Genomic DNA, 26,615 nt, shown 5'->3' on the forward strand with positions numbered 1-26,615 from the left:
AAAACAGTCCCAGTTCCCTTATGTGCCATCCTGCAGGTACCTAGACAACTGAGGAAATTGAGGATGTACAGTATAGCAAGCTGACGATATGAGAAAATCTCCCATCTAATAGTCATCTAATTGTGTGTTACCTCAGTAATATTGTATTTGACTTGGTAATTAATACATTGATTTTTTTTACATAATATCACAGTAAGAGGATTAATATTCATTAGTTTTTGCCTAATTAATATTTATACCCACAATCCATAATCACCTTATGCTCTTAAAAAGCTACAGTATATTAACCCTGGAGAGTGTTCCTTGGAAAGTAGATTAATTAAATAGCCTGAGCATCATACAAAGTTTATCACTCTATTTGTATGTTCCTAGAAAAAAAGTGTACAGATTTTGGATAATTAAACATTTTTGGCATCATTCATGATCATGATACATTTGATTGATTTTGACTGTTTAATAAGTACTAACTCATCGAGCACAGCTGTTGAAGTGATTTAGTCTGTCGAATGTCATATCTGGTCAGAATCAAGACAGAATATCACAGAAAGAAGCCCCTATTCTCCTCCTTTCAAGAGAAGATTGCCTTCATGCCACCAGTGTGTTGGAGTAAGGTGGACTCACCCAGATGGAGAGACAAATCGAGCCAAGTAAGGAATCAGGGTTTTGTACAGACCAACATGCTGGATGTCACCGATCATGGTGTACCAGAATGAGATTCTGAGTAGTATACTGACATATTCATGGTGAGATCTAAGTTTGATATTCTGGGCAGGAATGTCTAGTATCTACAGAAATTTACTCGCAGTGATGAACAGGTACTTGCTTATCCAGGTTCCACAAGCCAATATCTGCAACCTGATACAAAGCCTGCACTGCAGATGTACAGCTTAATAATGCGACTGCCCTGTGAATGTAACTGTAGAACCCATGTTTATCAACCCAATTGATGACAAAAGTAACCAGTATTGTAGCAGCCAGTGTTATCTCACTGGACATTCAGCAAGGAAATAGCCTGGGGCTGGAGTGGCTGTCTGCTTAGGGCTGGGTGAAGGGAGACGGGTGATGGATCCAAATGTTTCTCTGGCAGCTGCAGGGTGCTGACTCCTGCCTCTGCCACTTTAAAATCTAAAGTGAAAATTAGAAGGAATTATTAAAAATGTTTTAAGGGTACTAGAAATAGTACAATTTCTATAGCAACTACTAATTTACCATAAGGATATATGGTGGGAAAGCTATATTCATCAAATCAAGCAATGCACCTTTACATACTGTATTTTTTGAAGAATTGTCATATTTCTATTAACTTTAATGCCTTTGGTGTTACTGGCATTCCAAATTGGAATAAATATTAAAGACTTTAATTAAACATTTGTGGACATAATCCTTTATTAATTCAGACAGAGTACAAGCAAGGAGGAACCCTGTGCTGAAATGTGAGAATTAAGTTAACTAATTGGATTTTGCTCCTGAGCCCTATTCACTTGGGATAAGAAGGCAAATCACCAGAATTTTGCATGATCTTTGTATCACAGACAGTCTCCTGCAAAAGACTCAAATGTAGTTTAGACATGAATTTACCTTCTTGAGCACACCTACTTTGAATAACTTTTTCCTTTTAAAAAGTTTTTTTTTAAACTAGTAGTTTTTACTACTACTAGTAACTAGTATTTTATTATTCTAAATTATTAGAAAATACAGGACTTAGGTCATGATTTTTGAAAGTGCAAATGTCGCAGTGGGTTTGGGCAGTGAGATCCACAGGGAAGTGCTGCACACAAAAAGGTTCTGTTGTCCACAGATTATGGAGACATAATTCAGCAACAATCAGGTCTTCAGGAGAGAAAGTAGGCCTGAATTTCCAGTTCTGTGAATAAGAGCCAGACTATGAAATGCATGAACTGCAACAGTGGTGTCTGATTGCGGCAATGGTGTCTGGGTGTGTTTAGAACAGTAATGAAGCAAGTGCACGAAGGTGAGTGATCTGACCAAGAAGCAACATGCAAATATTCCCAGCACAGAAACTTTTGGAACACCATGATTAAGCAGGGCAACTGTAACGAAAGTGTTCTTTCCAGACCCTATAAAGATGACACAATCCAGGGATGAGTGAGGAAAACACGGGATAAAAAGCATGCGGGAGTCGGGAATGAAAACAGGGGGTGTGTCCATGGTGCACTGGTGTTCGGAGGAGGTGTGGCCGAGGCAAACAGTCCAGAGCCGAGTCCAAAAGGGGAATCCAAGATGGGCAAAGTCCAAAGCCAAGCGATCCATCCAAGACAGACGAGATTAAAAAAAGAACCGGGTTGGGACCGGCACGGGAACGGGAACAGGAACAGAAAGTAAAACCTTGATGGGACCAGGCGCTTCCAGGTCCCGGACTCGCCTGGTACGGGATCCAATGCAGAGCCCAGAAGAGAGTGAGCGCCCGGCTTTTATAGGACGAGGGGCAGGAACTGGAGGCAGGTGCAGGGAATGAGTACTAAACAAGGAAGGGCTGGAGCGTCCTTAAGAGGAGGGGTTTACGATTGTGACAACAACCTCAGAATTAAAACAGGATAGATTTGCATCTTGGTTCTTGGTAGCCAAATAAGAGCCAAATTATCTTAGGTAAGCACTTGTGATCCAAGACAATTCCCCATGTGATTCAGCAGGATGCCAAGATTGATAGTATCAAGAACTGCACTTAAATCGAGAAGGAGGGAAATATTAAGTGACCTAGTGTCAGACGCCATAAGAAAATCATTAACTGCTTTAACCTAAAGGGTTGTTTCAGTACTGTGTCTCTGTCAAAACCCTTACTGAAAAGGTTTGAAGAGCTCCATAGATGCAAAATGAGATTGTAATTGAACTGCCACCACTCATTCAAAACTTTCTGTGAACTAAGGCAAGTTGGAAAAAGGACACAAGTTGGTAATTACTAGGGGATTATGGCTAGGTTTTCTTTAACACATATGTGAAAGCAACAGCCTACAGGAACAAGAGTAGATTTCAGGAACTCATTATGAAGTTAGTAACAAATCTACAAAGAGCAGAGAAGGTAGTGAGAGAACTGAAATGCAATAGGAGGAAACATCTAGTTGTCATGTGTGCAGGAGGTGAAGTCTGTAACTGGTTATGAATATTACAGTATGTATCTTGATGTGAAAGAATTGCATGAATGTGTCACATTTTTTCAGTAGAATTAGGGAAAACAGAGTTATTAACTGATTCAATTAATTGATCGGGTAGAGGGGACTGAATGATTATCGCGACCTCTCTCAATAAGGCTGGAACAGATGGGGTATCTGGATGCCTTAAGGGCGTCTCTATAGGACAGGCTATATATCAACAGTCAGCCTGTCTTCCTCCACTGTAGCTCAAATCTTCATCCTGCAGCCCTTCATTGAATGCATTATGATGTGGAGGCATGAGTCAAAGAAACAAGCAGAATTTCAAAACAGCAAGACTATCAGTACCTTGCGTTAGGTTATCATTATAAAGAGCAGGAGATTCCTCAAGCAAAACAGAGCCAGCTACTTTGAGGGGTAGTAGATTGCTACTTTGTGAGGTTTTTGTAATTTCCCCCACCAAACTTGCTGAGGTTTACAAAAGGTCATAGTCAAATTTCTCTAGGTTTGAGTTGGAGGGATAGAGCATTCAGTAAAAAAAAAGGCCTACTAGATAGTCGATGTCAAGGTCAGGATAACTTTAATTTCCTGTACTGAGTTTATAAAACGAGAATACAATGTCTTTTTAAAAGTGTAAGGGAACTACTGGGCATGACAATACTGGATCTTTAAAAAAGGCAGGTCCAGAACAACAGCCACAAACACAATCAATAGGTTCAAAAACTGTGCTCTTTATTTAAAGTGCAGGGGGGCAACAGCTATCACAATCAAAACAATAAAACAAACAAAAGCTAAACTCTCTTTTGAACTCCTGTCTGACTTCTTCAATTCCCTAATTATCACATCTAGTCACATACAGTATACTGCTTACTGGCTTGAAAACTACTCTTCAAAACTCAGTCTCCACAGAGACTCTTCAAAAACAACTCTCAAAAACTCATAAGTTCAATTTGACAAAACTCACACATTCCTCGTGCCCACTGTGTCAGTCCTTCCACTGGTGAATTGAGCACACAGAGGGTGGGCCTTTTTATCCTTCAAATGGCGAATATCACTGATTGACCAAGAAACCCTCTGCTTCCTGCTTTTTAAATACACCTGACCAATTGTCTTCTCACAACTGGTCAGGAGACTGAGGACAGAAGAAGCTCATTCCCCAAAGGATTCTGGGGAATATGGTCCAGACACAGCTACAATCTTGTCCAAAGATCCATTAGCTAAACATTTGTTTTGCTCTTGATGAGTACGATTTTCTCTTCAGAAGCCATAGTGTCCAACCCAAGTTTAATATTCCATCCATGATGAAAAGTCACTGTCTTAACTATGTACTCCAGGCAGTGTGGCTCTTTCTAATGGGTTAGCCAAAAACCAATGACACTGTTGCATGTGATCATAATATGGTATTAGGTAGCATCTCACTTTTTACACATAAACAATTAATGCTTTAATTAGTTATTCTCACAATATACCTATTTTTCTTTTGCTTCAATATTATTTCAATACAGTAGAAGTACTCAGTGTATATCCCCAATTTTTATTATTTTTTTGTGATATGCAATGCTTTAAGGTTTAAGGTGCTTAATGCTTAATGCTTAAAGCTTAATGCTTAATGCTTTAAGGTGTTTGACAGAAGATTGTTTATTCATATTACATTGTTTATTTTTGTAAGAAACATAAAGTTATTGTTTTGGAATACTCTAACTTGTGTTGATATACCCCTTCCTGACCTAAGCAAAGGGAAGATTAATCTGATAAATTGTTGTCCAAAGAAATCCAAAGTTTATATACATAGATAGACAAATTAAACAGCATTTATATTTTACCATCTTAAAACTACAAACTATTTTTTAAGAACACAGGAACATAAATACAAGGAGCAGCTGTCTAAAGAATGTCTTCTTTTTCATTTTTATAATAGCCCAATGTGAATCCATTACTTAACAAACCCTAGTTCTCCTCCATGTGATCTTCAAAATATTATGTATTGTAGGTGTTAACCTCTCTTTAAATTCCCTCCCTTTTACAGTCTTAAATACCTTCATTAGGTCACTTAGGACTCTTGTTTCTAAGCTACTTACAAGTAATTCTTTTCAGCCTATCCTCATGACATGGCTTTTAGAATTAGAATTAATCATTTCGCCCTTCACTGTACTCTTTCCCCAACGATATTTCTCTTATCGCAGGGGTAATAGTATTCTATGAATGGTTGTGCTAGTGAAGAGTATACTTCAAGTATGTCCCCAAATCTAAATTAAGCTGTTTTAGTTGAATGGACACTAAGCACCTTTTTAATCACATACATGCTCTGAAAACTGCTATAACTGCCTACTACAGCATCTGATTTCTTCTGTTTCCTTCTTCTTGCTGTTGCCCTTACCATTCTAAATTCTTAACATGACGTAGATGTCTGCGTCAGCATGCGTAGGCTGCAAAGGAACAAGTAAAGGTTTATTCCAGAAAAAGACATTTCAGTTGTGTTTCTTTTCTTTTCAGCATGGAATAAACCTTTAGTTGTTCCTTTACATTCTTTACATGTGGCCCTCATTTCACTTTGTTTTGCTTGTTTCACTTTTATGACATTGCACTTTACATACAGTTTTGAATCCTACTGAAACACTGATTCATGAAGAAAACACAAAAGTTTAAGTTTTACATCACTAGCCTCTGGGCAAATTACTTAATAGTTTTTATTTTTTAAACAGCAAACAGGATTTGGATAGGTTTCATGCCTGTTTCAGTGATATTGGTTCAAGGGATGACAATGCTTTTACATCTGAAGGAAGTTATTGTGCAGTTAACAACAGCAGATCATTGTCCAGTTTAATACTTTAGTACTGTACGTAATATTATAATTATAGATTTGATCCTTCATTATTTAACATATGGTTTTCTGTAAAAAAATAAAAATGTGCAGTGAACCAAATAGTAACCTTAAATATTGACATTTAACAAATAGCAAGTATCAATACTTTAGCAAGTATCAATATTTGATATACAATTTCAGTTTTTCTCCGGTGAAAACTTCATATTTAGCTGATAAACCTACTGTACATACCCATTCATCTTGCATAATTATTTATATTTAATTTACAGTAAGGTTTTTTTTAATAGTTTCTCAGATAAAAAGACTTCGATTTCAAAAGGCACAACAAATCACCAGATGACTTTAACAGACAAATGTAACATTTTAAGTTGCCACTCTTATAAAGTACATTTACTGTTGCTTTCACAAGGGTCTAATTCATTTTCTGACAATAAATAATAGGGGTTCAGAAAACAAATATTGCGGGAGATCCATGACAGGCATTATATATAGCCTCCCATCTTTAGTTTGGGGGTTTTGCTTGTTTGTATTTTCAAAAGTAATTGTAATGCCACTTTATAACGTATGTTTGGAAATATTTACATCTGAGAAAAATGTTAAAGCTCTTATTTCTGAAGTTCATGAACCACCACATGTAAGATGAGAAGGTCTACATCATTATTAGTTGAAAAACAGACTGAAGACTGTAAAAATTTCAAATTGGACTCAGTTAGTCTTACTAGATTTTTGGAAGAAGTCAATTTGATAACAAATGTATTCATCTGTAACTCCACCTGAGTTAAAAGAGTCAGGCAAAGTTGAAGTGCATATCTGTCATTGCCAGTAAGATTCTCATTAAATGTCAATTTCATAGAAATTGCCTAAAGGGTAGTCACTGAGTATCTATGCGTCTAGAATATGGCCACATTATTCAATTACATACATTTCTTTACTTCAAAGTGCCTTTTTAGATAAAGGGAACTGGTTATAATTCATCAGGAATTTTTGACTTTTTGGCCTTTTGTCCTTAATGAAGGAACAAGAAGATAATGGGAACTGTTTTTTATTTTAATTTGTATTTTTTTATATTCAAAAGTCAGCAAAACTATTAATATATGTAGCAGAGAAAAAGTGGTTAGTGATCTGGCCTTTAATGTACTGCTATTGATTAATCCTTCAAGATTTGTCATCTAACCTTATTTAGATCAATAATTTATTGATCACGTCATAAAAAGAATCAATCATCTGTATTTTATTGAATAGCTTTGACAATCTAATGGGCTCTAACAAAGTGTGAATTTCTCCTTTAATAATAAAAAAGTTATCTGTTTATATTTTTGAAATTATTAAATTTGGGGTAGTACAGTATTTTAAACTAGGCACATTTAGTAAATTTTTTAGAAGATACTTTATAGAACCTTTAATGATGAAAATGGACACATCAATAAATTTAGGACAGAAAAATGAGTAAAAGTTAGAATTAACAAAACTGAAGAATTACATATTCACCTACAATTAAATCACTACTAAATGCAGTATTTCCAGTTTTAAAATGACAATATCCTGAAAAGTACCAAATTTCCTTTATACAAACATATCATAGGCTAAAAGCAACAGTAACAAATACATCGGAAAAAGAACTCAGATGTGCCATCAGGGAATTACAATAGTCAATTAGTAATGAGTTAGATGTGTAATTGTTGTTCAATTATGTACAGAAGTTGATATTGATGTTTGATTTGAAGGTGTCTCAGAAGAATAATAAGGTTATATTAGAACATTATTGGTACTGGAACGGTTGTTAGTCTGTGCCTTTAACATGCATTTCATGTACATAGAGAAGTAAAAAGCATATTTTCAGTTAATAATACATTTGAAATGATGTTCCTTACAGTACTGTATGTATTTCTTCATTATTTTATCATCACAATATAACATAATATCCTACACTTATTGTATCTCACACTAAAGATAGGGCATTAATGAATCTCATTGTCATTTCTATCTTCATACAGTTTAGATGACAGTTCTTAAAGGCATTTTAAGCCTATTCATTGAGTATTGACTATTGTTTACAAGGTTGATTTCAGCTAAGCCCTGAGATGACCTTAACAGGTTTCTAACTTGCATACAGTGTAGCTGAAGGAGAATCAAGCGTAGAGGCATTTCACCTCAGCATTCCCTTCACATACAGCATAGATCACCTAATCAAATCATTTTGCATTTGAGTCGATGAAATTCTCACACATTAATTCCTAGTGATAGCTATATGGTAATGTTTTACTAGGTCATCCACAGAAGCATTTACCAGATAAATTCCAAGCATGGAGCTTCATTTATTATACAATGATTAATTCCTGTTTTTGCAACATAATGGAGCTTTTATTTTCATTTCATGGATACTGTATATTGTAGATTTTGAGCACAATTTTACTATAAATGCATATAATACACATTCACAGCTGAATTTCATTCCACTTTGAAAGAAAAACATGTCTTCTATTCTATGGGAAAAAGAGGACAGGTTTTCTTCATATTTGTCATTCAAACCACAGAAATGACAAGAACTTTGCATGATATGAAAAATAGACAATTTTTCAGTTTAAGAAGGAAAATATGAAGGTAATTGTAAGGAAAGGTAGTGTCAGAATACAGAATATGTAATTTAATGTTTACAAGAAGGTCCAGACAACATTTTTAGAATGTGAAATTACTTATTACAGGATTATAACAAATATATCCTACATGATGTGGAATAAATCTCTTAAATCAAATGGACATGTTTGTAAAATATGTTTTTCTTAATCTGTAAGATTAAGACTTCATTTTTAGATTTCTACTGCTAAGAATTGACAATATGTTAGTTACAATATCTCCTAACAAACCTTAGGCTAGACAAAAAAAAATGTCTTCAAAGGGAAGATGAGCAATAGTAATGCTTTCATTTTCATTATCAACTTTAAAGCAACCATATCACCCTGTAGCTCACAACTGGCAACACACTGAAGCTCAGCAGGTGTGACCTCCTGGGAAAAACTAAGGCTGCTGCTGGAAGAGGTGTAAGTGGGGCCACTAGGGGGCGCTCACCCTGTGGTCTGTGTGGGTCCTAAAGTCTCAGTATAGTGACAGGGACACTATAATGGAAAAAGGCATCGTCCTTTGGGTGAGATGTAAAACCAAAGTCGTAACTTGATCATAAACAATCCCTGGGTGTTTCTCGAAAAGGGGAGGAGTGTAACCCCAGGATCCTGGCCTTCCCATTGGCCTTTACCAATCATGACCTCCTAATAATCCCCATCTCGGAATTGGCTTCATCACTGTGTGGAACCATTCTGTACTCTATTAATGAATGAAGGACACAGGGGAAGCTCAGACCACCTGTTAAGCTCTCTCATGCACCTCGTGCCAGGCAGCAGCTCCCTTGCACACTAAGGAAGGAAGTCTGGAAGCAGAGCGGACAGGACCCATTGAAGATGAAAGAAAACAATTTTGCAAATAGCTGGGATTTCCAGTCCGACAGAAAAATACAGAGAAACAGAATAATGCCCAGGCAGGCAGAAAACAGCATAGAAATGAAACCACTGCAGTGGCCAAAGGGGTGAGCAGGATGGCACTCCAATCTTCAAATATGAGCTAACAAATTCAAGAATAAGTAGGCAGTCAGAGGTAATTTTGTATGTCATACATCAGCGAACACCTGCAGAAAGCACAAATTTGCCTTTGTTGACCTATTTGGTCTGTCACAATGAGCTGTGAAATATAAGATCACTTTATTGGCCATATACAATTTCTTGTATTAGGAATTTGTCTTTTTGCATACCCCACCTTGCTCTCCATTGGACACACATACAGGGAGAGAAGCTTGGGGTCAGAGTGCAGGGTCAGCCATTTATACAGCGCCCCTGGAGCAGTTGGGGTGAAGGGCCTTGCTCAGGGGCCCAGTGGAGTAGGATTCCTCTGCCGGCCGCGGGATACGAACCAGCAACCTTCCAGCCACAGGCGCAGATCCTTAGCCACAGAGCCACCATAAATAAGAAGCACGACATTCCTCCCTGAACTGTAAGGTCAGACCAGTGAAAGGATATTGCAAAGGTGTGTACGCAGTGTGACATGGCGAACCAGACCACTTTGAGTTTCCCCTTCGCTGCAGTCTTTTCCCTGGGCTATCTAAGCGACTCACTTTCTTTTAATTTTCTCTTGTGCTCATCAGTCCGCTACACTGCCTGCCCGCACCCTTGGAAGTCCCAGCGGGCTGTCCACCGGATCCTTGGGGACTCCTTCTCCAGGAGCCCTGCCTTAGGGCTGGCACTGAGCCTCCCTTTTTCTTCCTACTGAGGTGTGGTTAGCCAGCTTCTCCTTGGTCTGTTGCACCTTAGCCCTTTCTTTCCCTTGCTGATAGGCTTGAGCATATAATTATCTTATTTTTTTGTTTCCTTTCTCTACCGAGCCACCTCTGAGGGCCCCATCGGATTCTTCCTTGTTTAGGGATACTTTTCCCCAGACTCTGTCTGGGAGCTCTGACCAAGACTGTGTTCTCTGGGGGCTTCTGGGAGTAGAGAGAGGACCAGAGGACGGACTTTTTAATGAGGACCCTTCCTTAGCAGATGTTTCCATCAGCCCAGTTCAGCAGGTGCCAGGGATTTCGGTTTCCACTGTAAAGAGTTTGGAGTTCCCAAGAGGAGTTTTTTCTGCCTGGCCATTGAGTTCTGTAATGAATCCGCTCTCTAGTCAGGGCACGGTTTTGGACCTGAGTGGCTCTTCCCTTTTATTTCCCCTTTCCTGTGCTTCAGTCTGCTAGTTCTCCTGCCTGCACCCTGGGTAACTACTGGAAAGCGGGCTGTCTGCCAGGTTGTTGATGCTTTCATTTCCCCAGAATCCCAAGTGAAGGAACCCTCTCTGACAAATGAGATCAACACCCTGGTGGCCCAAGCTCCTTGACTGGAGACTTTGGTGGATGGATTCGCTTAAGGGTGGCAAGCCTTCATTCTCTGCCCAAGGTGCAGTGAGTCGGCCTCTCCTTGGACTGTTGCGCCCTATGCTTTTTGTTTTTCCCCTGCTGTCCAGCCAGGACTATCTAAGCTCCGCTGGGTTGGGTCTCTTTTAGCATCTCCACCACTCTCCGGGTCCTTGCTCTTGGATTCTTTCCAACCAAACCCGCAATTGTGCTTTGTGTACAGCCGCTCACGACAGCGCTGTGATGCAGTAGTCTTCTCAAGGACTGGAGCATTGGTGGAGTGATGGGAAACTTGAGTTTAAGACTGAATGTAATTGTACTCACCATTTACACTGTCTTATACTGCATATTGCATACTGTAGATGGCTTTGTGAGGTGTATGTTACTCTGTTGTGCCTGCCCGTTTCACTGTTTGTATTCTTCTTTCTGTGTGATTTGCTGTCTTTCCTTACCTTCTAAGGAGACATGTATACCTATCCTGTGTGTGTGGTGTGTTGTTCAATAAAGGGTTTAATTCCATTATAATTTCCTGGGTTTTCTCCTCTTGCGACGCAGGTGGGCACGAGCACAACACCAGGAAAGGAACGGCGTATGATTCTTTATTCAACTCTTTGTTTGTTGCTACAGGGAGGATCTATAATAATGGGTTGGAATTACAGTTATGTGGTTATAAAGCGTTTATTTTCCAAGCTTGCAGAAAAGGTCATTTGATACGTGTGGACATTGAGTTGTATAAACTATAGCATTAAGCTTTTTTTCTGATTGACCTGTATGTGTATTAGGATTAAAGTCCTATCCGTATTAATTAATTTTGACCTCCAGCCTTCTACATTGAGTCAGATCAGAGTCTCTTTCAATATAAAATATGCAAAAAAGTATTATAATATTGGATTACAGAAAAATGGTCTGTAAGCAAAGGGTTATTGCTATGTGTTCAATAATATTTTAGTTCTACCTACTTTTTTATTATTTTACTCATGTTATTGCATTCATAAACTAGAATATTCTAGAATATTCATGGTTGCAATTGCTAATAATTATATTAATATACTGTCACATGGATACAGACAACTCAATACAGACAACTAAAAAAATAATACCTTACTGCAACTGTACAAATATTCATGTACTGTATCAGTTTGTGAACTTTTAAACATTCATTGTACGGATGATGTTATTTATATTTCACACTTCTCTTTGATTGAATCACTTAAAAATTTCATAGACAAATGTAGGGAAAGCATGAAAAATATACTTAAATGCCTTATCTTACTTTATCTTCAAAGAGCACTTCAAACAGTTATCTCCATTTTGTTTTTATGGTACAATGAAAACTTTTGTATGAGTATTTGTGCTGTAAAAACCTTTGATTTGATCTTGCACTAGGTGTTTGAAACATTATTAGTTTTCAAAATGGTTTCAGATATCACAAAAAAGGCCTTGTCACAGCGCCTCACAGGATAGTTTAATTTTTTTCTTGATCGATAAATAAAATGTGGGGAAAAAAATGCTTAATTATTGATACTAAGTGTGGTAAATAGAGAAAGTCTGACCAAATGAAAAAAAAGACAACAAATTAAGGTGGCAAACTTCAGAGTTATTGTCATTCATATCACGTTTACGTTTGATTGGGGGAAATAAGAGTGTGAATTACTCTACTCAAGTTACAGATTAGAAACCCAGTACTGTAGTTTATTATTGGTTGAGTCATAGTTTTGATGAATATAAAATATAGTGTTTAAGTGAGTTTGAAGAACATACATAATATCACATTTACAACACTGAAAAATAAACAAAAAGAATAGACTTTTTAAAATCTGTATTTTTTCAATGATTATGTTGCATTTTGTGTAAACAATGTTTACAGGTAGTAAAGAAATACCAGGAGAAAGGGTTCAATACTTGTATATTCCCTTAATTAGTGTCTCCTAGGGCAATGCTTGGTCAGTCTATAAATGATGTTGGTGGACTAGTAGGAGGCACTCATCCATCTGGACCAGAATTTCTAAAACTAAAGCCCCAGCATGGTAACAGTGCACAATATGTTGTAGAAGGTGTCAACCTCAACATTAAGCATTAAAGTGAGATCCTGACTATTTTGCCACTAAAGAGCCCATGAGTGTTTTTAAAAGAGCAGAAGTGCTAACTCTGGTGTCCTGGCTGAATTTCTCTTTGGGTTCATGCAATCTGGCCCTTCTAAAATTCCCCTTTCTTTCAGCTGGTGTAGAGGTCTCTCACTTCCCAACAATCTGGTGTGTAGTGGGGCTGCTGGCACATAATGTCTGCCACATGTCACCCATGTGGGTGCTGCACTTCAGGAAGAAAACAAACTATATACGGTACATTCAATGAAGATGGTCCCAAGTGGGGGCCCTAGTTTTATGTTTACTTGACAAAACTATATCACATAGAAGAAGTTGTAAAAAAAATGGAAATACCAAAGTAAAATCAATTAATAAGGTACTGGGCTAATATCTGCAGCCAATATGGCCTGTATGGATTGTGGTATACTGTTGTATACTGTGCCAATATGTCATAGTCTGGAATTCCACAGGAGGGATGTGTGGTAATTCTCTAACAATTTTAATCAATAATAAACTAATTTATTTAAAAGAGGGATCTGGCTCCTGCTATAAGATCACTTTATTGGCTATATACAATTTCTTGCATTAGAAATTTGTAAGGGCCTTGCTCAGGGGCCCAACGGAGAAGGATTTCTCTGCCGGCTGCATGATTTAGAGTTATTTATAGGAATGATCTGCCACATGATCTCACCTGATCAATTCCATTAATTCCAGTTCTTCAGGTGACTAAATATAACCAAGACAAAAAGATGCCCAGATAATGTACATCTGGTAATTGATACACCAAAAAAGATGCCAAAACATTTCCTGTATTAACACTTGATTCTGATTGGCTATTATATTATTGCTATTAAAAAGCAAAATAATCCTCGCTCTGTTGCAAAAACCAAATCTTTAAGCCAGATAAGTGTATTTTGGGGGGATCTAAAGTTGTCGAAGACAGGTAACGACTATGATAAATATGGTGGTTTGTTGTTAAAAAGATTGAACAGAGATGGGCTTCATATGCTGTCCTGTCAGAGACATTTCTTGATACATTTACTCCAAAACCCTGATAATCTGCAAAATGAAGAAAAAAACTTTTTTTAGTTTGTGATTTCCACATTGTAGAAAGACACTGAATTTCTATCTTATTCTTGCCTCTAGATGTCTGTTTCCTGAGGTAGTTAAGTCACTTTTCAGGCCATAAAGGCCCATGGGGAATGGGGGGCAAGGGCCACCATTTTTCTTTGACCATGAGACACTGGAGGTGGAGGTGATGTGGTCAGCATTACACTCCAGCCAGCCTATTATCCCCGCAAGGATTAACCCCACGTACTCACTTGGAAAGCAGGCTGAGTGGACCTGGGAGCCATCTGGAAGGAATGAGAGCAAGATAAATCAATTGCCCGTACCTGGGATTGAGCCAAGGACCTTCCAATCAGGAGCTAGACCCTTTGCCGTCTCATCTAACACGGCTCCCTGTTTCCTGAGTTGTTGTAAGGAATATTAGAAAAGATATATGCAGAGGTGTGGACAGTTGTAGAATATGTATACATGCGAGAGTAGAATTGCAAGAATACAGTTTGGTCAAACTCTATGATGAAAAGAGCCAATTAATATAAAGGTATATATTTTCCTCAGCCTGGCTGAAGGCCATAGCTGTCACAAAGTCCAAAAGGATGCCCAAAAACACAGAACTATTGAAAGATTGTTCTGAAACAAAGTTTTACAGGGTCCAATTGAATATGCCATAGCATGGAATGAATGAGAAGAGCATATGATGCAGGTGTGAACTTTGTTTGATTGAAAATGAAGTGAAACACAAGCATGTCTGATACAGGGCATGGAACACAAGTCAATGAACAGATGGCAGTACAGCCACAAAACCCTAGCTGGAGCCTGGATCTCTGTGGCGTGCAGTGGAAGACCCAGAAAGGTAGCCTAAGGTGAAGTAAGCTGATGTGGAAGTAGGATAGGAACTTAAGGAATTTTATCACTTAAGGAATTGTGCTAGACCTAAATGAATAAGGATAGATTCTAAGTGGAATTCTCCAAAAAAGAAATACCAGTTACCTAGGTAGATGGAAGCTTGGGAGGGAGAAAGACTTGTGGGCTGACACTGCACAAGTTGGACGCCACTGGAGGGAAGATTAAGTGGAGAGGAAACCTGTCACCAAAGCAGCCTGGGCTGTGACTGAGGTGCAGGCACCAGATATCGGGAAGGCTGTGAATTACCCAGTGCAGACTGATGTCATGTGCAAGCATGCTCAGGATGGAGCGGTCAACCTTGAGGACTCCTTTTGGGTCAGTAAAAAGGAAGATAAATTATTTGTTTATTATTTGTTTGTCTTACTTTGCCTATCATTTTTAAGTCTTTTACCCAACCTGTGCCAAAAAGCAAAGAACTCAGGTGCCTCTAACTATACCACCCAGTATATTTAGCAATTGGGGGTTATAACTTTTAATTTTAATTACTGATTATCCTGCTTGGTATTTATATTTTTGTGAAATTATGCTTGTCCTCCATTTCCTTAACATGATGCCATATTTCAGTATTTTGTATTTGGTACGGATACTGTCTTCTAAAGATGTTGTTTTGTAGCGTCAATTCTCTTCTTTGACTATCTGTTGAGGGAATACAATATCTGAGATCTCATTTAGATATTGCTAGTATGCAAGTATGCATTTGGCTGCAATTACATTTTTATCACCAGTTTGTACCATTAAGGCATAGCCTGACTCAAATCTCTTCTTGAAAGCCTCGATTTCTCTGGTTTACAACTTAAGTAATGATGGAGTTTTGAGTGGGAAGCTGCATCAGTGTGTAAGCTACAAAGTAAAAAGTGAGGTTAATTCCACCCTGAAAAGTAAAAACAAAGACATCTCGTCTGTGAAGCATCTTTTAAGTGTGGGTTTGAATGAGGTAGAGAGCAGAAATATAAGGAAAAAGAGAGAACCTGGGAAGACAAAAGAAACGGAAGACAATAAGCAGGGGGAAATGAAAGGCTCAGTAGGTGAAACTGTGGAAGACAAATTCCAAATTGCGGGTGACAGCAATCTTTACGATAATTGTGGAATTTCAAGAAGGAATTTTGTTTTGTTTTCTAAAGACAAACAGCAACTCTCTTATTCCAAGCCTTCTCTTTGTAAAAAGATTACATGCTTTAAGAATTCACACTGATTTATTTGGAAACTCCCCACCTTAACACAAACAAGATAACTTTTAACCTGGTCTGACAAGAAGTCTATAACCAAAAGTGCTATATTCATTAACACCAACCAACTGGATGTTTAGTTGTCAAAATGTCAAGCAAAGAGTGAATAGTCAAATTCAGTGTTTTTTAATTTTTTTAACAACCTATCCCTTTTTAAATAAATATCTTCTAACTATTCCTCTGCAACTTTGTTTTGTATTCTGTTATTTCTTTGTCCAAATATTGCAAGTTTGATGTACTGTATATGGGTAAAAGTGAAAGATCATCTCCACACTTCCTCATTGTTCCCCTTCAGGTATAATGGGCCATCAAAAACATCCATCCATCCCTCCATTATTTCATTGCTTTGTCCAGTACAGGGTCGTGGGGGAACTGGATTTAATCCCAGCAAGCAACAGGTGCATATTGATATTGGTTATCGCTTGGCATTTTTCATTGGCAAATAAACAGGGGGTTGAGACTAAAAGCCAAAGACCAGCAGCATGTCAACTTTTTGAACAAAACATGCCGTATATCTGTGATGTGTTCCAGAGCCTGGAAAAAGTATGAGATTTGTCACTGGTCTCTGAGCCCTAGATGATAGCATGCATCATTGTTTCTTATCCTGAAAATGTTCAGTGTGGTTTAAGTCTAGTTAGCTGGGCATCCGTGGTACTGTATAACTGTTACATTCTCATCTTGCAAATAAACTGTTGTTACATGAGCAGTGAGAGAACATGTTTTGTCTTGCTGAAATCTTGTCACTCTAGGATAAGCCTGCCAAAAGTGAATTAGAAACAAGTTGCCAGGCATTCATTTGTGACCCCAAACATACTGATGTTATGTACGGTTCCTTTCTTTCTCAATTTTCACCATTTCACATTGAACTGGTTAAATTACCTTATTGTATGATCCCAATCAACTCTCTTGCTAAGTATATTCAACATTCAAAGCTGTTTGAGTGTATCGCAATCATGAATAATCAATGTGATATCTAAAACATGTATTCGGTGTCTAAAAGATGTATGCTTTATTTTTCTACAAACAAACATGCTTAAATAGGACGATACTGAATATCTTTCAGCATTCATTCTATAAAAACAGTCTTAATTGGATGCTGTGGCAGTTTTTAAGAAGTTTTTAAGAAGTTAAAACATGTTGCTCCACCACCACACAAGTGTTGGGTAAAGGAGATTGTGGTGAAGATAAAGCATCCTTTTTTGGGGAAAATGTAGATTTAAAAATAAAGAATTTTCCTTTTCCATTTCTATTTTCTAACAACTCTCTCCTCTTTTATCTGAGTACGCTGTCCTCTATTCTTTTCTGTTCCTGTGTCGTCATATATGACACATGTACATCATGTCATGTTTTAATAATATGCTGTCGTTTTTTTTCAAACCATATAAAAACAAACTTTAAAAAACATCTTAAGTATACAGTTTGTATACAAAAACATCTCAGACTTAACATCTGGCTAAACATAAGATACAGAGAAATTTACACAATACAGTGTTAGGTGCATGTTATTACACAAACATAAAGTACAATATACAGTATATACAGTATGAGTAAATGGTCAATTAAGTAGAGTCAATTTTTCTTGTTTATAGTGGATATCCTTTTTTTCTCAGAAACAGTAAAATACATTCCCTAAAGCACAGCTGGATTCCACTCTAAGAAATAAGTTTTTTTTGTCTTTGATTAATCAGAGTTTAATGAGAAAGTAGCTGGAGGTTGATATGTGCTGTTAAGCTCCTACACATGCAATTCGTTTGATAACTTTCATATGGAAAACAATATTGAAAAAATATGTTTAAATATGTAAAGTAAAATCTTCCCCACTAGAAATTTAAAAAGCCGGGTGAGAAGTAGGACAAACGTAATTGCTATTGTATTAAGTATCAATAAACTGTAAGAAGATCTAGACAGAGACGTATTAAAAATAAAAAGTGATTTATATTGGTATCCTGAGACATGCCTTCAATTGATTTTCACATCCTACAGCACAATAACTGTAATTCTGAAAGCTTTTATGTTGCCTGTAACCTCAGCTCAATGATTCGGAGGTGTACAGCTGTGGGCTGTGAAAAGGACATCATATTGATGATATTCAGTGCCCATAGTGAAAACTGCATTAGATCTTGACAAATTTATTGAAAGTAAACTCTCACCTTTTTGTGGATTTCCAGGAAAGGGGATGTAAAACTTCATAATGCTGTTTCCTATTCTGACAAAATAAAAACTCAATATCTTGTACATAACTTAGCGACCTTGCCTACTTTAAGAAATTATAAATAGGAAAAATGTCAGTAGTTCCATGATAAATTTAACGTGGATACTTGGGGACTTTAATAGAAACCCTGTGAAGAACACCTTCCAGGTTTAAGTTCTAAAGGCAAACAACAATTTACAGAGAGACAGAATTTCATTATACATCTCTAATTGCGATACTTGCAATCAATGTGGTTTCAGAATGTTAATTAGGTCTATAAGAAAAATAATTGTTACCGAGTGCAGTGGGTTGGAAAAGCTTTGGAAATTTTCTGAATAACTTTGGGTTTTAGCTTTACTTTGAAATACAGTGACATGCATTTGTAAACACTCAAAGAATCTTTATTTTATTTATTTGGATGAACTATATGTGGTAATCCACCATTTAGTAAAAGTAATGCAAAAATTCATACTGTAAGATAATTATTTTCTGGAAATGTATCCTAACTCAACACAAGGTTATTGGCACTTTCCTCATTATCAATGTTTTACTGCTTGTTGAAAAAATGCATTATAATTACATTTCTACCCTCTGCAGGCTCAAGTAGTCATTTATACTGATAGATCATATTGTAAGACTGAATCTTAATAATCTGAAATTGATGCATAATCTGCTATTGAGGCTTTAAGCACTGACAGTAAATCTTTAAATGTTTCATTAGAAGAAATTGGAAACTACAGTGCCATCCAAAGGTATTCAAATCCTTGCACACTTTTCATATATAGTTGCTTTTAAAAAGTGCAGTCATTTTGACACTCTGAAGTAGCAATCACTGTTTGCTATACTGTATATACAAACTATCCCACACATTTTCAGCAAAAAAGGAAGACATATATAGCCAGTTCATATGAAACAATGGAGAAGTTATTTTTGTATAAGTATTCAAATCCTTTTCTGGAACAAACCTAAATCAATTTAAGTACTCAAAATTATCTCAATAATGCCATATAAGTAGTGGAGTGGCCTCTGTCTGTGTCAATAATACTATATTCACATTATTTCTGAATTAATACACATATCTCTGTAAGGTCCCTCGTTAAGGTAGTGAATTTTAAGCAAAGATTCAACCATGAAGGTTAAAGACCTTTCAAAACAATTCAAGGATAATGTTGTAGAACAGCACGGGTCAGGAAAAGGGTATAAAACATTTCAGAATCACCGTGAAGTACTGTAGATCATTAGGAAGTGTAAGGTGCAATAATATGGAGGCTGTTCCTCCAAACAGCAGTCAGACAAGGAGGAAACTGGTAAGGGATGGTCAACAGCTACCCTGTAAGAACTACAGAATTTGATGGCTGAGAGTGAAGAAAATGTCCATGGTTTAACAATATTCTTATTTCTCAATGTGGGCTTGAATTGAACTGAAGAAAAAAAATAACACATGGTCAGACAAGACCAATTTGGATTTTTTTGACTGGGATAAAAGCTCACCTTTCAGCAGGCCAATTGTCAAAAGGTCAAGACCAATGCTACACTGGAGTGGCTTATGATTAAGAAAGTGTTGAGTGGCTCAGTCAGGTCCTTACTTGTATCTTCAACATCTGTTGAATGACTTGAAAACTACTATTCATACAGTATGTGACCCCAAGAAATGTGAGAGAGCTTGAGCACATTTGCCAAAATTAAGAGACAATATTCAACCAAAAAATTGCAAAATTGTATCAAGCTGTTATTGCTGCCAAAGGTGTTTTCACAAAATACATGGAACAGAATAATTCTGCTATCAACAGTTTTGTTGACATTTTCTATAATTTACTATAATTTGAAATGAAAGTTCAGGAGGGATGACAACAACCACGCTCAATCATTCCCAGACGTCAGTAATTAGCAATCACTCCCTTCGTCCTTCCTCCGCCGAACACTATAAATACCGAATGCGATCTCTCTCTCGCTCGCGTGCGACTTTTGCATCCCACCTCCACCCCAACTCCACCTCTGCAGCTGCCCCTTGGTTACCTTACTGGGGGGTCCTGGCCTCCTCGTCCTGTGGCCAGGAGGTCGGCCCTCAGCCAAGCGGGTTAAGCCAAATATCCGCTCCACAGCAGTTCATTACGCTTTGATCTTGGGCGTTGTCATTCCTCGTGAAATCCTATAAATTCTGTAGTTTGTGCACTCAGGTTTAGAATAAAACATTGAGATTAAAAAAATGTAAGTGCATAATTTCACAAAAAGGGACACACTAGGAAGGGTCTGAGTAATTTTGTGAGCCGCAGTACATGTGTTATTAATTAAGCTGCTAAATTGATTATTAAAAGTTGATACAGTTTGTATACAAAATGTTTCCTGAGAACATATACTGTATAGTGTAGTAAAGTACGATTTTATCTTTAAGGATAGTAAGACTGTGAGGTGATTTTCAGAAAATCAAGCTCTTTAATGTCCCCAACAGAAAATAATTGCAGAGCAGGAAAACTACAGTTTATCTCACTGTGCCCAGTAGAACAACCAGGTAATTTTCTGTACACAATGAATTATTAATGCATGGGATGGATTATCAGGACATGTTCTGTGGACAAAGACAGCTTGATTATAAACCTATGACTGATGTTATCAATTGTTTTTGCCCTTAACTTTTCTTATGTTGAGATATCGCTAAGTGATGTATGGTTCTTGAGATCCCAATGTATCATAATATACCACAAACCAGACAGTCCTGGATGGCCCCTCGTCTCAGCATGCACCTGTCCCGTCACTCACACCTCAGCCTTTCTTGACAGCCTTATAAGACCACTGGTTGAAGGGCTTCCTTCACATATTAAAGACACTACAGTAAACCATGCTCTTCAACCTTTTGACAATTTTGATTTTCAGGTCCCAGAATGTTTCATTTTTACCATGGACATCATCCTTATACACTTTCTTTCCCCACAATTATGGTCTTACAGCCCTCAAGCACATGCTGGACAAGCGCACAGTGCTTGATCCACCTACCCACACTCTTGTATGTCTTGCAGAACTGTTCCTCACACTGAATGTCTTGTGCTTCAACAACCTTTTTTATCAGCATGTCAGTGGAGTTGCCAAGGGCACCAGGATCGGATCCAGCTATGCAAATATTTTTGTTGGCTGGGTAGAAGAATGCTTCTTTGCTTTCTCTATTCCATTTTAGGCAATACATTGATGACTGTGTCGGTACCACTACATGCTCTAACAACCAACTAGAGCATTTCCAGCATCATTTCACCAACTTCCACCTATCCCTGAAGTATACAGGTAATATATCTTTCACAACTCTTCTGTTGTTGGACCTCTCCTTTAACCATCCACCACTGTCTACTTCTATTCCCTACTTACATTTATTACAAGCCCACTGATTCACATAGCTATCTCTTGTACAGTTTCTTCCACCTCACACACACTAAAGCGTCTTTTCTTTTTTCACAGTTCCTCGGGCTCTGACAATAACCAAATAGAAAATACTCTGTCCATATTATTGACATGGCACTCTCCTGAGACAAAAATAGCCCTTGATCATCAACCCAATTAGGAACTTCTGGACTCCTAACCACCTTCTATTAGTGCTTCCCTACCACCCTATCACCCTTTCTATTCCGAGGACCATTAATGACAGCTTTCCAATCTTACAGGATGACCCTTCAACTGGTACCCGCTTTCCTGACTGCCCCATCATCTCATATCACCAAACACCAAATCTGCAAAACCTTTTTGTTCAGAGCTCCCTTAACTGCCCACAGCATTCATCTACACCAGGCACTTTCCCCTGCAACACGGCTCGCTGCATCACCTGTAAATACTGTATACAGTATATCCATTACCATGCACATTCAAGGTCCCCCTGGACAATTCCGGATTATCCAGATGACATTACTGTATGTATTTTTAGCAACCTCTATTTACTGCATCTCTTGCAGAAAACGCCCGACTATTTAGACTGGTGAGTCAGGAAGGAGACTGCGAGACCATTTCAGGGAAAATGTCAGGGCTGCGAGGATCAAAAAATCTCTCCAGATCCATAGTTTCCCATTTCACCTCTAATGGCCATGATCACAGTGATCTTTCCATCTGTGTCCTCTGACAGGTTTTGGAACTCCTATTGCAAAAAGAAATCCAAAACCAAAATTATCCTGAAACTAGGATCACACCTTCCCCCTTGCCTCAAAGACAGACTCGTCTCTTAAATCCTCTCTTTTCATTTGTGGGTTTTGGCTATACACCTCTTCTCTTGTTCTCCCTGAATGTTGATACCCTTTCTCTCCTGCTTCCTACGCCTTAACTACCATGTCTTTTGTTCTAAAATGCTTTATTATCTGCCAGTGTCCCTCTCTCCCTCATACCGGAATAAGACTCCACAGCTGAAATTGTGTCTCTGTTATTTACCTTTGAGTGTGGAATAAATCTTAACCGGTTATGTTTCATAAAAGTTGTGTGAATTGAATTAATATTACAGAGTTCTTGAGAATGGTTTATATGGATAGACACTGAATTTATTAGAAGGTGAATACCAAAGTCTAACACTGGGATATCTTTCACAACTAAAAATGGCAAATTGAGATGTGATTATCTTTTTCTTAATCTACAATAAAACAGATTATGTTATTGTTCTTTTAAGCTTTGCTTAGCTGTACTCAGGATGCATTTTACTTGATTAATTTCCAAGTGTATTTGTATTTTTCTCTCCACCTTTAGTTGAGGCAAAATCATTATTTAAATTGTGCAGTTAGATAATTAAGAGATATGGCAACTTTTGAAAAACCAAAGTGTTATTATTCTAAAAAACGAATGATTTTTTTTCTATTAATTAAAGTCTGCCCCAGTAAAATGATTCTGATGACTCTTGAGAATGCATGCCTTTAATCAAACGTTAGACAATGATCTCATGGCTACTTACATGATTGATTAATGGCTAAAAGGATTCAACTAGAAATATTATACATTAAGCATCAATACCTTTAATTAGCTTGTATTTGACTCAATCTGGTATGTAATCTAAATCTATACTAAATCAAACTACAAAAGAACAATGTTGCTTGGAAATAGGCACTTTCGAAAGTTTGTGTTTATTTCAGATTTCAAAGATCTGTACATTCATCACTTATATTCTAACATTACTAAAATACATTTATGTCTTTAAGGAATCCAGTGAATAAAATATTTTGTATCACAAGTTCTCTATATAAAAGATCTGTACTGAATGGAAAATGTACAGGATCTTAATTTTTTATCATGCCTATTCCTGTGCTAAACACATGTAAAGTTTTTCTCTACGTGTTCTGACCTGATTTTTCAGCTTTGAGAAAGACCCCCACAGGACAGTCTGCAGCAAGAGTGGAAAACTTGGTTATCGTGTTCTCTGAGAGACAGAATAGTTCTACACCACCAATTCTCCGTGATAATCTTAAAGAGAAAGAACATGATGAAAATACTTAGAGACAGGATATATTGCTCCATTACCATAAAAAAACATAAAAAATTCACATATTGTAAAAGATATTATTCACGTGCATGATTTAATATCACAGGATAAAATTAATTAAGCTACCACAAACATATATTTATATACACATCACATGTTGCCGTACATTCAGGCATTATTTAAGAAGGCACGGGAGAAGGCACAAAATGTCTTATTTGTCATTTTTGCCAAGTGCATACAGTATATAAGTAAAAAGATCATACAAAATCCTTTGGACTGTGGCTTAAATGTGGCTTTCCCCCCAGTATTTTGTTTTCTTCATTCTTATTTCTGAACCACCCAAGTCTCAATCTTACATTTATGAGATTTGCCTCTCTTGTTTCAACAAAATGCCTATATACCCCAAATATTGTTGTTTTAATTCTCAGCAAACCATAGCTTTTTCCACCTTCTTCAGTCTCTGTTTACCAGACCATATTTTTGCTCTGTAAAATATCATTTGTTCCATAAAAATTAAAATCATACACTGTTCACAACTATAAATAGATCCTAAGCATGTTCACTGGATTTGATGAATAGGTGTAGTGTGCACTCCTAATTTAATTGTGAAGGTCAATTACTTTCTGGAATCGTTTTTTTTATTAGAAGCATAAATTAAATACATGTTTATTCTGTACATATTCTGTACATGTACACAAATGGATTTAAATCCAACATTTAAATGTTCTGAAACATTTCCTTGAAATACTCCTATCCTTGAACCAAGTAGGACTTACCTAGTCAACCGCAGACTGACCTAGAACGTGCAGTTTAGCTGCACATCTAACTAGATAGATGACTTTCTTTCCACAGAAAGGGGTATTAAAGTTTTATTTGTCACACTGCAGCATTTCTGTTCAAAATAGAGCTGCTTTATGAACAGGGTCACCCTTTGGTAAACAAGCTAATTCTGCTTTTAAAAAACTCACAACAGAAAAAAACAACAACCAGAAAACAAAACTTATTCAAGTGCTTTTGTCCTCCTTTTTTATTTAAAAGGCTATAGGGTGGCACTGTGGCACAGCAGTTAACATTGTTGCCTTGCAGAGCTGAGGGCATAGGGTCAGTTTTGGACCTGTAGTGCTATCTGTACATTCTCCCCATGTTCTCGTGGGTGTTCTCTGGGTGCTCCAGTTTCCTCCACAGCCCAAAGACATAGCGGAAGGTTAATTGGCTTCTGGGAAATTTGGCCCTGGTGTTTGATGTGCATGTCTGTGTCTGTCTGTGCCTTGTGATGGACTGGTGTCCTGTCGAGGGTATATCCTGCCTTGTGCCCATTTCTTACTAAGAAATGGGATATTCTTTTGCCCCCTCGCAACCTTACATTGGATAAAGCACTTAGAAAACGGATGGATGGAAAAGGAAATATGAAGTAAACACAAATCTGAAGATTTGTTTTCAATCTCCTTAAAGCTTCCATAGGATCAAATGAATCCCAAAAGGTTTTTTTTTTCTGTCAAGATGCTTCAGGCAACACAATAATCACAGGACAGGTAACTGCTGCAGGAGGAGACTGAATGAACTAGCAGTGAGATTTTAAATAAAACCTCAATGGCCTTAGCATTTTGCTTGATCTAATTTGTTTTAATTATTCCAGTGCTGATGAAAACCAAATTTCGGTGTCACTGAGAAGGTATTGTTCAGAAGAAGGAATTGGTATTAAAATCCATATGGCATCTGCTCAGGTTATGAACAGTGTAACAAATGACCAGAAGCAGTTGTTTATCATCCAGGTAATTAGGTCATTACAAATGACACAGTATGCAGTAAACCATGACTTGTTTTACTGAATGTTTAGCCAGTTGCATGCCTGAAGCGAAAAGGCTGTAAAAACACCACAGAAAAATCAATACTATATTACCCCAATTAAACTTGCATAACCACAGTGGTCATGAGCCTTTAGCACTGAAAGGGCTCAAGATCAGGCAGGCCATTATCTTGTGATACTGTCTAGTGATAAGGTTTTAATTGGGGACATTTTTCATTTGTGTACACTAGCCAGAAACTGACCATTAGATATCTTTGCTCGTCAAATATTTACCACTTTAAAGAACACAGGAGGCAATTCTACACAAAAAGTGGAAGTCAAATTGAATTCAAGAATGTCTGACTATACTTGTTCTTTTCAGCTTAAGCACAAACACAGTGCTGACAGGTATATTGTTATGCCTTGTATAATCTTGAAAATGTCAAGGATTAGGAGCTAAACAAAAATGACAATGTGCCTAAGGTGGCACAACACAGGTTATCTGTTGAAAAAATACAATAGGAACTCACTCACCATGAGGGCATGGAAGTTGCTGCTGTCATTTACAGCATTACAAAACAAACTGAACAGTGTGAAAAATCTGATAATGTCTCGAAATATCTAAAAAAAGCATTGTAAAGTCAGAATTGCTCATATTTAAATAAATATAATGCAATAAATGTAACAATAACACACATAAATGCATAATTTTCAGCTTTTTTAGGGTCTTGATTTTCTATAAACATGATTTTCATTCTATTTCAATGGCTGGCAGATTGTGTTAATATGGTTTTATCCTGAAGAAAGTCATGTAGAGTTTTGTTTTAATACAGTTATCAAAGATAATGTTACAAAAATAGGAGGGATTCAACTTACAAAACAAGTATAAATCAGACCAATCAAAATCAGGTCTTTGCAACAACTTGTTATTAATAGAAAACAATAAATTTGTTAAAGTAACATACAATTGTAAATATGTATTCCTCAATTGTACACCTCCAGTTGTCAGGAAATGTTGAGTGCCATAAGAAATCAGTTTTCTTTCTTACTCAGTCACAC

General features: G+C 37.2%; 1 long non-coding RNA gene across 1 annotated transcript in view; it reads left to right on the forward strand.

Annotated features, from left to right (window-relative positions):
• Nucleotides 1-26,615, forward strand: part of LOC148675437 (uncharacterized) — a 46,847-nt gene that overhangs the window by 11,903 nt on the left and 8,329 nt on the right. The window contains exon 3 of the long non-coding RNA XR_015935598.1: nucleotides 21,506-21,609. This is a non-coding gene — a long non-coding RNA (uncharacterized LOC148675437). The remainder of the gene's footprint in view (nucleotides 1-21,505; nucleotides 21,610-26,615) is intronic.

This window comes from Lepisosteus platostomus, chromosome 3, assembly GCF_059453375.1.
Source record: "Lepisosteus platostomus isolate fLepPlt1 chromosome 3, fLepPlt1.hap1, whole genome shotgun sequence".
NCBI classification, from domain to species: Eukaryota; Metazoa; Chordata; class Actinopteri; order Semionotiformes; family Lepisosteidae; genus Lepisosteus; species Lepisosteus platostomus.